Below are 12012 nucleotides of genomic sequence, written 5' to 3' on the forward strand. Positions count from 1 at the left end.
AGCGGCGGCGACGGTTGCGAGTAACGTTATTGACTCCGGCTTAAGCAGGAAAAGTTAACAGAGTATGGTTTGTCCGTTCTGGGCTACTGTAGAAACATGGCGGACTCTGTGGAGAGGACCCGCTCCCTATGTAGATGTAAACAGCTCATTCTAAGCTAACGAGAACACAATGATTCTTATTTTCAGGTGATTATACACTAAAGAAAACATACTTATTAATATTATTTTTCATTTCTGCCAATAGATCCCCCTAAATGTTACACACTGGTCCTGTAAGAGGATGTATAAATGATGCCGTTTATTTATAGATCATTATGCTGAGGAGTTTTTTCACTCTTCTTTATTTATTTATAGGTCACATTTCATCTTCCATATATCAAGAGATAGCCTATAAAATCAGAAGATTATACAAATCAAAACGTCCATCTGAATCCCTACTCTCCACCACAAGAAAATGCTGCTGCAATGAAATAAAAACAACAACATTATGGAAACAAATCAGAAAACACACACATGCACACAGCTTTCCAGTCTGAGACACTAACAAGCCTCCATACATCTATATCCACCATTTCCACAAAAAGTCTCAACAGTTTGACAACACTCAGATCCTTCTCATACAAAGTTCTTTCAAAAATAAAGGAAAAAGGAACTGGTGCCAAAATCAATTCAAAAATAAAGGAAAAAACTACAAAATCAAATATTAGATGTCACCGCGAAGAGTAATAATCATAAACTGAAATATCCTAGAACAAAATACGCTTGTCCTCACAACTAAAACATTTCCACATATGGTAGGAAAAAATGCCCCAAAACATGCACTCACAGTTTTGCTTCTGCAGAGTTAATTTCACAACTGTGGTAACTGATCAGAGAATAACTGAACCTTTTCCTTCCACAACAACAATATAGATACATTTGCAATGTAAGTAATGATATTCAATTATACAGTATAATGATTCTCCTACTGTTAAATGACATTTAAAATATATACTGAGAGGTGTTTCTAATATTTTGTCCAACATATTTCTATCATTATAGATGGATAGATCGATCTTTACGATGCTGGAGCAGTTTATCAATAATTCATTTTGTGTCATCCTGCTCTGATGTGCTGCGTGTCACTTTGTCAGGACTGCTCTGTCAGCAGCGAGCAGCTCCTCCTTCCAGCCATCGATGCGTTAATGTCAGAGTTTGTGAAATTCAATCTCCTTAATTCAGTTACAAACACAAAATCGCTGTGTGTGTTAAACTGATACCTGACGCCGATATTTGGTTGTATAAAGTAGAACAATTGATATCATATATCTGTGTTGTCCCCATTTGATATGATAGATGTGATGTGGTTTTGTTGATTAGACTGTTATCGTGGAATTGATTCATATTTGGCAACACCGGCCCTCAATTCGATTTTTTGTGTTATTTTCTGTTTGATTCTGTTTTCACATCTCAAGACTAAGAGATTGAAAGTCATTGCGTTGGGGAGGGGGGCTGAACAACAGCTATTCAACACTATTCTTTTTTCCATTGAATATCCAGACGTGATCAAATAATTTAAGATGTTGTGTTCCAATTTAAAAGGTACAGTGTTTAGGATTTGAGGCCATCTAGTGGTGTAGTTGCAGATTGCAACCAGCTGAGTACCTCTCTGCTCACTCCTCCCTTTCCAAGACTTCAGTAACGTGAGCCGCAGAGTAGAAAACCGTGGTAACGCTGTTCGCCTCACTCAGAGGCCATCCTTACCATAATAACACTACTTTAGGAGCAACGGAAGTCAGATGGCGGCTGGCGGTATCACGGTTATGCACTCTGCGGATCACGTTACTGCAGTTTTACGAGCGTGTCGGAGAACTACGGTGGCCTTCAGGTAACGTAAAAACGTGAAAGGCTCTCTCTAGAGTCAGCGTTTGGTTTGTCTGTTCTGGGCTACTGTAGAAACATGGCGGAGCAACATGGCAACAATCTGAATATTTTTTTAAATGACCATTTTTGCATAAAAGTTTTGGAGCAAATTCTCTACAAAACACAACATATGTGGAAAAATGGAGAATATTGCAAATACATTTCAACATTTACATGTTTCTGTACTAATCTGGAAGGAGAAGCAGAACGTTATTGTGTGTATGTGAAGCATTGTAACTCCTCTCCAACCTTCCTCAACCCCCGAGCTGCCGGAGGATTACGGTCTAAAATCCTCCGTCATTGTTTGTGTTGTGGTATCACAGCGGCTCACAGAGTTGTGGGACCCGCAGGTTTCACCACTATACATCCTGGCCTGTGTGGAGGCAAAGCCCCACTGTGAGTGACACAAAGATGTGAGCTGTGTGTGTGTGTGTGTGTGTGTGTGTGTGTGTTAGAGGCATGTCCAAAGCAAATTACACAAACAAAAGAGGAATCAAGGAGGCACCAAATGAATGCCGTCTTTTTGTTTTTGCGTTTCAAAAGACAGACAGATGGTCTAACTGAACTTGAATATTTGAAACGGTAGTGTTGTTGAAGAGGAGGCCTTTGAGGTAACCTGGTGGAGGTCAATCACAGGTCAAAGGTCAGCCAAATAACAAAGCTTGTATACTAACAATACTGAACAGAGTGCAACAAATATGGTGCATTTCTTGTATATTTTGAGTTTCCATTGGGAATACTCAATATTATGCTACTTTATACTTCTTCTCCACCGCACTTCAAAAGGAAATATTGTTTGTTTTATTCCACTACATATATTTGGCAGCTGTAGTTACAAAATACTCTACAGATTCAGACATTCAAAAATATGAGTTTATACGTTTGTAAAATACAATGCATTTGTAAAGATTATCTGGTTGGGGCCCCTTGTCATATTATGAGTTGCAGGGGCGTAAGTTTGCATATGGACGGCAGGGACAAAATCGCTTGTTGAACAGCTGCATATTGCAACGCTTCTGGTCTTGTCTGAACCCGATCCCTTTCCCCTATTACCTGCACTGCAGCACACATAACGGTCTAAAGGAGATACTACCATATCAGTAGAGCGCAGAGCAATAACGTCATTCACAGCAGAGCAGACTATAGGGCAGGTCGATTTGTTCTTAAAATATCAAGACTTTATTCTCAATAAATTATGACTTCGTACTTTTTTTTTCAAAATATTAGGCTATATGATTTGTCAGAGATATGCGGGAAATGTTTTGAATGTGCAGAAAGTTTTGAACATGAGCAATCATGTCATCAAAAATGTATCAGTGAGATGAAGAGGTGTCACCAATGGCGTAGCCCAAAAATCAGATGCAGAATGAATTTTTAAGTTATAGCTTTACTAAAACGAGTTACTATTACAAAACAGAACAACCACCACTATCCACCTGCAGCCGTTCTATATTTCTACTAGTGGGAGCTGGTAACCCTACACACACATTTAGAAGGAAAAAGAGTCATGAGCAGTCATTGCGTGCGGCCGGGGCCGGTAGAACACGGAGCGGCAGCTGGCAACGTCACTATTTGAAAGCAATACAGAATGCATGGGAGCCTTACTGCATTATATTCCATTATATTTTGTCACCTGCCACCTGAATTTTGTGTTTTCCTTTACATAATTAAAGACATTTCTATAAATTGATACTGAAATATTCACAGAACGCAGGAAATTAAGTGTTTGAAGCTGTGTTAACAGCTCTTTGGGAATACGACTGCATATGTGAAAAAAAGTTGTATAAAGCCTTTTGTTGCTCCAGAGGGAGCTGTGTGTCTGTGAGTCTGATAAACTGCCTCAAGTGATGTCACTTGAGTCGGCCTCGGTTGGGGCAAGCAAAGAAACAAAACTCTGGTGCTTTTTTGACAATGTCTGCTAGATGGCGCTGCGGTAGCGCTGCCGCCATAAATCAACTTCCCAGTAGAACACTTAAATAACCCTCATTTAAATCTAAAAGTTGTAAAATTCACTAATAGCTGAATCCAGAGTTATTTTCCTCGGCATAATGAACGTGTATCAGACCCACGGGACTGCAGCGCCCCGCAAGCTCATATGACATATCCGGTTCTGCCAGCTTCCTGCTAGCTGTATGCGGCTGTCATAATGGATATATTGGCTGTAATTCATAACTTTTATTATCTTATAATTCACCCATGGGCTGTATGCTGTCAGCCTGTTTCGTGGTGGATGTATTAACGTCTTTGTTCCCAAACAACAGGCTATCAGCCAGTAGCTAGTAGTGCTAGTAGCATGACATAAACACAATTTAATGTAGTTGTAGGCTATTTACGATCACACAGGGCAAAAGCACAGGACACAACCTCTTATACATCCATGGTCTGTGGTCTATTGGACATCGATTTTGAGGTCCTTGACATGAAAAAGATTGAGATTGCTCTCAAAATCTGTGTGCTGGATTTTTCTAACTTCCATTTATGTCCATCGATCACTTTATGCTCCTCTGGGAAGCGGCCGTGCAAAAAAGTCAACAAATAACTAAGTAAGTAAGTAAATAGTTATAATAGTATGCATATTTATAACATTTCTATTGTTCAACACAGGACATTTCAGTAGAGACATTACAATTATGACAATAGAATAGACATGACATGTACGGCACTTTGTAGGCGGACGTTTTACTGGTGTACGGTAGTCGCTTTCAATCTAAAATAGCGTAAGCGTAGCTCTGCTGCTGTGAGCCGACGCTGCAATCGAACAAACTATTGACTTTCACTTCTTAGCAATATATGCTCTTTGCTATAAATTTGAAATGAAAAAAAGAGAAAGAAGATAGAAAGAAGCTCACCAGACCTCTGTAGCTCCTCATCTCTACTCTGATAATACATCTGTACTTTTACTTAAGTATAACTCTAGATACAAGATGGAGTATTTTTAGATTGTTGAATTAGAATTTTTACTCCAGTGAAGGATCTGAGTTCTTCCTCTACCACTGATAAATGTTGAGCTGCTCGTATGTTCTCTAAAAATGTTTCCCTTGCTGAACATATTGTTTGTGATTTGACGCCAGCCTGAGCGACGGTCCTGCTGGTTTAGATCAGGGTTCAAACAGCCGTCACACTCTTCAGCACAATGGGACTGTCTGTTTACTGGCACAATAGTGCATTTCTTGTGGAGCTAAAATCCAACAACAACAACAACAAAAAGAACTTGACACCCAGCCTCTGCCACAGTTTCCCAGCTTGAACACACTGGCAGCATCCAGCGCTCTGGTCAGCGGGCGTCGACAGGAAGCCTTCTCCTCGAATGAGTAATGATGTAACAGAAAGTGAAGGGCCTCCGGGGAACGCTCTCGCTCAATATGAATACTCCTCTGGGCTCCTGGTCGAGCGTGGGGCTTTTTGTATCGTTGGCATGACAACCTCTCAGCTAATGGCACAGCCAGGCCCATTGTGTCGCTCATTGTCTGGTGGAGGCCTTCGCTCACAGCTGCAGGCATGTGCAATTTGGGTTCCAATTTTTTGACAGACTGCACGCTGAACAAGGCAGCGTGGAGCCTCAGAAAGGTTAATTCTGTCAGCGGGACACACGGTGAACGAGGACAGTTTAGTAAAATTGATTAAAATGTGTCTTTATCCATGTCAGATTGTACATGATGGTATTTAACCGTCTGGACAGCCGACCGCTTTATTTTTAAAACGTTTAAACAGTGAACAAAGGATTCATTCACTATTCAGAGAGGATTCATGTATTCTTGATGTTTTAGTTAAATTTTCTAGTACGGTATACTCAACCTGATCTCATGGGAAAGCGTGTAAATAGATATTTTAAGGACATCCCGCATGCCATGATAATACATTTTTTCGCGTATCATTTATACGCCACGTAGTTACTGTCAAATGATCACAGTTAGATTTAGGCAAGAAAATCACTTAAGTTAGGTTTAGGAAAAACATCATGGCTGGGCTTGAAATAAGTACAGAAAACAGGTCACTAACATAACTTCAAAATAACTCAACACTTTGGGAGACGAACACCGGTCTCCTGGTTAAAAATCCTATGTTTGTTGGATTGGATGAAAAAAAACAATGTACTAAATGACAATGTGACAATGATAATGTGGTCTCTCGTAGTAATCATACAACGGTTAGTACGATTTCTTACGAAAAGTTATTTCTCATTTTTTATGCATTTTCCTACGAATGTCCAGCAACACGTGTCAATTTCTGCTCGTTACATACTGTACAGTCTTTTCAAAATAAACTTCCGTCTTCACAGGAAACATCTTGGTTATGTTTAGGAAAAGATCGTGGTTTTGGTTAAAATAACTACAGAAGTGGCATTACTTAAGTATGGAAGTTATGTACAAAATAAATCAACGTTGACTTCTGGTTTCACACAGGGCATAGACATCGGTCTCCTGGATGAAAGTTCTGTGTTTTTTGACCCACCCTCCACCCCGACCTCCTCCTTACGCAGCGTTTGCCACTTTTTATACTTCCTGGTTCACGTGGATTACACTCTAATGGATTTCGTGGCATATATGCGAATTACAGTGCATTACTTTTCGTAAGTACTACTCCTCGTAGTGCTGAACCTACAGAGAATTATCACCTGAATCTGCAGCTCTCCTCGGCTTTACGGAGCTTTATAGTGAGTTTCCACTCATTGTTTAGCTGCAGCTGCAACTTCTTTTTTGGTTCACTCACCACTCTCATAGTGCTGTTTTTGGTTGCAATTTGGAGTTGGTAGAGACCAAAAACAGAGCTAAAAGAGAGTGACTATTGGACTGACATTCGTCAAGTGGACACAAACACGACTCCAAATGAATGCTAATGTTGCTCTGTGACTGCTGGATGTGTAAATAAGCAACTCTTTGCTAACAAGTTTGCAATATCATCTTAAAAAGTGATGATATGTCAATGTTGTGTTCACAACTTGTTTCTACTGCCCCCAAGTGGCCAAAAATCACTTATTCCAGGTTTAAGGTGGTCACAATACATGTCTGTCCAGCAAATATTTGCTCCATCTCCCATTCACTTCAATTGAAAGGGAGAATGTGTCAACATGACACTATATTAACACCTTGGTGAAAGCAAGAAACAACTGTTTTTAAAAGGTTAATAAACCTCGAATTTTTCTGATATGAATGTCATCTTCTTTGTGGTTGGATTGGAGGTGGTAATTTAAAAAAATGGCGGGCGTCTTCTGCTGTAAGACAGACTTTTGCTCTGAAGTCAAAACTTTCAAGGCGACTTACCCTACCAGATATTTTGGTGTCAGGAACACAGAGTCCTAATAAGGCTTGATAGGACACTCTTCTCAGCTGTATAGTCTAAATAAGAGGGTGAATTTCTACATATGAAGTCATGCTTTCTGCTGCTTTTAAACCTGCAAAAGAAACACATCTGTCTAGCTCTACCATGACCACAGATTGGTGTGATATCCTCTGGACTTCCACCCTGCACATCGCTCCCCAGTGTTCAGATCCAACCGTCAGCTGAGTCCTCAGACAGCAGCTGCAAACTCCACAAAACGAGAGGCTCGTCTCATCTGTTTAGTCAAACACGCAAAGATTTGGGAACACGATGGGGAAACTGCTCTTAACAATCTGACAGAGACGCCCAGACAGCCGCTGCTGCATTATTCATCATCGCAGCCAGAGAGAAAAACACCGTTCTTTTTATCTTTTTCAATCACAGTCAAATGGCAGAGCAAATATTCAACAGCAGCTTCATTTAAAGAGCTTGTTTAATGCTGAGGGAAGTCAGACACTCACAGTTTAACTCTGTATACTTTAAAACCCCACCTGAACAAGCTGTCACCTCAGTTTTGGCCAGAAAAAAAACGAATTTATATTGATTATTCTGTTAGAGTTTTTCCCAACAATGAAATTAGATTTTGTCTGCAGTGTTGATTTATTCATGGATCAGCATATTTGGATTTCAAACTGTTGGCTCCTCATGACTCAAAGCAGTTAAGACAATGCAGCGATCCATTAGAAAGTTTCTACAGGTCTGAAACTATCTTATAAGACTTTAAGTGACTTTATATAACTGGTGGTGTGTCCTGTCAAAGACACAACAATCACTTTGGATCAGGAGACATTTGTCCCTGAATGTCCTGACAAACATCCAGTAGCCTCTCTGATGCACCACTTATTTTTCTTATCAGTTAATTGGATCAAGTGACTTTATAAAGTAGTGTGAGTCAACTGTGAGGTGATCAGACATAGGATGAGAAATCACAAATATAATCCTATTTTTATTCCATTTTGCAGTATTGAATGGTATTTAGAAATTTAGGACCATGACATGTGAAGAAGAGGAGGTGACGGCGTAAAACTGAAAATCCTTTTATCAGTTCAACAAAGATGGTGATGGGATGTTAGCGCTTTATTTTGTATTTATCCTTTAATCAAACAGCACTTGTTGTTAGATATAAAATACGTTTGGAGGAGAGGGACTGACCAAACAGCAGCACAAAATAATTGAAGTTGGCACATAAAGAAGATTAAAAATGATATTTGTTTTACATGTTCATAAAGAAATGTTGATTTCAGTACTAAATATTGTGGATTTATATGTTAAAACAGTGATTGTGCAACTCATTCACGGTGCCTGAGAGAGCTCAACACGCTGCTTTACTTAAGAAAAGAGAAGCAAATGAAGGAAACATCTTTACCATATGTCGCATTTAAAAAAGTAATTATACACAAACCAAATTAAGAAACACATTCGCCAATTTGATAATGAATGCACAACACCACTAAATGCTCTGCAAATATAAAAATGCTGCTGTATTGTTTGGACCAAAACAGAGTTACAACACAGAAGAACTTTCCAGGGGAAACTAAAATCTGATCAACATGTGTTCATGTAAAACTCGTGTGCCACACAAGTTATATGAAGCTTTAATCAGGCAACCAAGGTCAAAGGAGCACAACCAGGCAGACAGACGTAGAAAACAACTAGACAGAAAAAGCGATAGCTGAGACAGTCACAGTAGAAAATCTAACAGAGTGCTATGGCTGAAGGGGTGGTATTATACTAGGACTACTACTGGAAATGGAGGTAATGATGAGTAAAAGATGCCAAAAGGTCATGGCAATGACATGTTAGTGTTATTTACGTAGTTTAAAGTGCTTTAAAGTAGAAACATGGGTCAAAACTCCAGCAACACTTAAAGAACTTTTGGTTTGTGACCATCGGGGTCTTCCAACAACAGATACATTAAAACAACAACAGACTAAAGCACAGAAAAAGACTAAATATTCAAGCAGAAGTAGGACAAAGTCTCAAGTCTTGGCCATAAAGTCCAGAGTCAAGTCCGAAATGAAGTCCCAACTTAAGACCAAGTCCTGAACAGGTCATAATGAAAGTTGGAACAGTTAGGCAGTGTTGTAGTCAAGATCACCTAAACCGAGACCAAGTCATTACCAAGACCAGAGTGTATCAAGACAGAATCTATACTTTGAGGGGTTGGGAGTGAGACCAAGTCAAGACCAGTGCGATTCCCACTGTGCACGACACACTTAAGATAAAATGTAGAACATGCAAACCATAAGCACTCCGTTCTTGAGTACTGCTACAACACTGCAGTTGTAGTACTGCAACACAACTAATTTTACTACTGGTCATCCATAAATGACAGATAGCTAACATTAGAAAACGTTTATACAAATATTATTTATACAACACTTAGGATTTTGCGAGTCAACACGAGTCAAGTTCACACTTATACATACTGTATATGATTAACATTTGAAAATCATGTCTAAAATAAAATACAAACCCTAAAAAAGTAAGACAATTAAGGAATACTTCTGGAGATATCCTGTATTTTTCTTATTATGAACAATCCCATAAAAACAACAACAATAAACTGATCCTTTATAACAAATACCGTCTGTGTATCCAAAGCCTGATATATCTTCTTCCTCTGTGTCATAGAGTTGTAGAGAGTCACAGACTGTGTGTTAAAATACATCAATGAGCCACACCGTTGCACTGGTTGACATTTTGCTACGTTACAATGAAAATGGGCACAATGGGTAGTTTATTTTGAGGTAATCCCACATACACCATCCTGCTGCTGTAAATACTGACTAGAGCACCAAATGCACCATTTACACCTGTCTGAGTAACATCTGCTAAAAACTACAGAACCCTATAACAATCAGCATTCATTTTAAGCCTAGTTACAAGTAAAGTTCAAGGGCTACTGTGGTACTAAGACCTGGTCAAGAGAGGCCTTTAAATCCCTTGTGACCCCTCCACAAGAAAGCACTAAGAGGAAACTTAAAGGTGCTAAATGCGAGATTGGGAGCACCTCTATTGCCTCTGGCTCTCAACATGGCGACAGCTGAGCCGGAGACTCGTAGCGAACAGTATAAACCTGGTGGGGAACAGGAGAATGGGTGCTACGCATCCGTCCCAAATACTATTAACTGGAGGAATGTCCACTGGATTATCCACAAGATTTTTCCAACTCAAAAACTGTCTTTCAATGCGACCAAGGAGCTTATATCCAACAACAAAAAAACATGTGCTCCCATCAAAATGCAGAAATATAAACCAGGAAAAAGCAATGCATTGCAAACAATAATCTCCAAAAAGTAATCAAACTCACCGGATGTCGGGTTGAGAAGAAATAATCCGGCCTTGGCTTGGTTTGCTGCTCAATCTTTCTGGTCCTCGTTCAATACACGCTGGTTTCCCTGCTGTCTTCAGTCGGTTGACATAAAACTGAGCTAAATGTGGTTCATTTCCCCAGAAGGCTTCAAACTTTTGGTCCTCCCTCTGTCTTCACAAAGTAAACCAAAATTCCCTCCACAAACAATTCTCCTTCCCTATGTTCCCGGGCCACGCCCCCTACACACCTGATGAGGAAACCAACACCTGACCAGTGATAAACTGTGGGAGGAGACACATTAAAGCAGGGGAGAGAGGGACACAGTACACCAGAGGTTTGACCTGGCAAGGCTTTTTACCATTAAACCCTCTAGAGTTAACACACACATGTTCTTCCCCTCACATCCGTGCAGGTGTCACAACTCAACTATTTTACTGAGAAAATGTAATTACTGAGCCTTTTCAAAATGAAAAATAAACTACACATTTGTGACCTGTTTTTAAAGATTTACAAAGGACTATTTCATAAGCTTTGGTCTTTCCAGAGTGTTTGTCGATTTCTTGATAAAATAATTCCAGCCTTAATTTTGAACAACAGAAAACCAACAAAAAACAAAAATCATAGTTACATTTTAAAAATATAAACACTTTTAGCTCCCCTCGGGTCCTCCAGTGGGCGCCAGGACTTGTCTGTTCTGCGGTTGTCAAAATTAGATTTGCTCAAGTCATAAATAAAATCATAATGACAAACTTACAGGATAATTTATACAAAAGTGTATATAAAACTATTTAAAACAATTTTTTTGCTACTTAGCAGCAAAATCAAATGAAATATTCTGCTTCAATCCGTATTTGTTGGCGTTTAGCCTCTCAAAAACAACATTTTCACTGCGGTCAAAAACCTTTAATGCACACAAAGGGAGGTACGCACCTGTAATAGTGGGGCGGTCTAGCAGCAATCTAACAACACAATAAATTACATTTATTTAACCACAAAAAAAATATTTTGGCTCTTCACATTCGTTATGTATCTGCATTTGTAATCCGTCAAGATGTCATTACTTCATTTATGTCGACGAAACTGACGAGTTATATTCATTAAAGAAAGTTGATTTAAAAAAAAAGACTAATTTAATATGCTGAATCACTTTATTACAATTGAGGATTTTGTTTGAGAATTTATAATTTTTTTTAGGGTGATGATGTCGCAGGGGCTTTTCTTACATACAACTAGAAAATAGGTTGGTAACCAGTGCTCCAGACTGTTTCAACACCTCAAAGGCTGAAAGCTAAAAGCTTCCTCACTTCACCAAAGCTTTTACTTCATAAACAGCAGCAGTGCCACCTACAGAAACATTGATTTCTGAAAATGTCACACATTAAATTTAAAGTGGTTTAAGACTTGTCCTTCTCCATCTTTGCCTCGGGACATCTACAGTATTTGAGCGTGACTTCTATCTCACAGAGGTCACACCC

General features: G+C 39.3%; 1 long non-coding RNA gene across 2 annotated transcripts in view; it reads right to left on the minus strand.

Moving 5' to 3' along the window:
- Positions 1 to 10785, minus strand: part of LOC141777560 (uncharacterized) — a 28198-nt gene extending 17413 nt beyond the window's left edge. For both annotated transcript variants that reach the window (XR_012595921.1, XR_012595920.1), the window contains exon 1: positions 10535 to 10785. This is a non-coding gene — a long non-coding RNA (uncharacterized LOC141777560). The remainder of the gene's footprint in view (positions 1 to 10534) is intronic.
- Positions 10786 to 12012: the final 1227 nt, after the last annotated feature.

This window comes from Sebastes fasciatus, chromosome 11 (genome assembly GCF_043250625.1).
Source record: "Sebastes fasciatus isolate fSebFas1 chromosome 11, fSebFas1.pri, whole genome shotgun sequence".
In the NCBI taxonomy this organism is placed as follows: Eukaryota; Metazoa; Chordata; class Actinopteri; order Perciformes; family Sebastidae; genus Sebastes; species Sebastes fasciatus.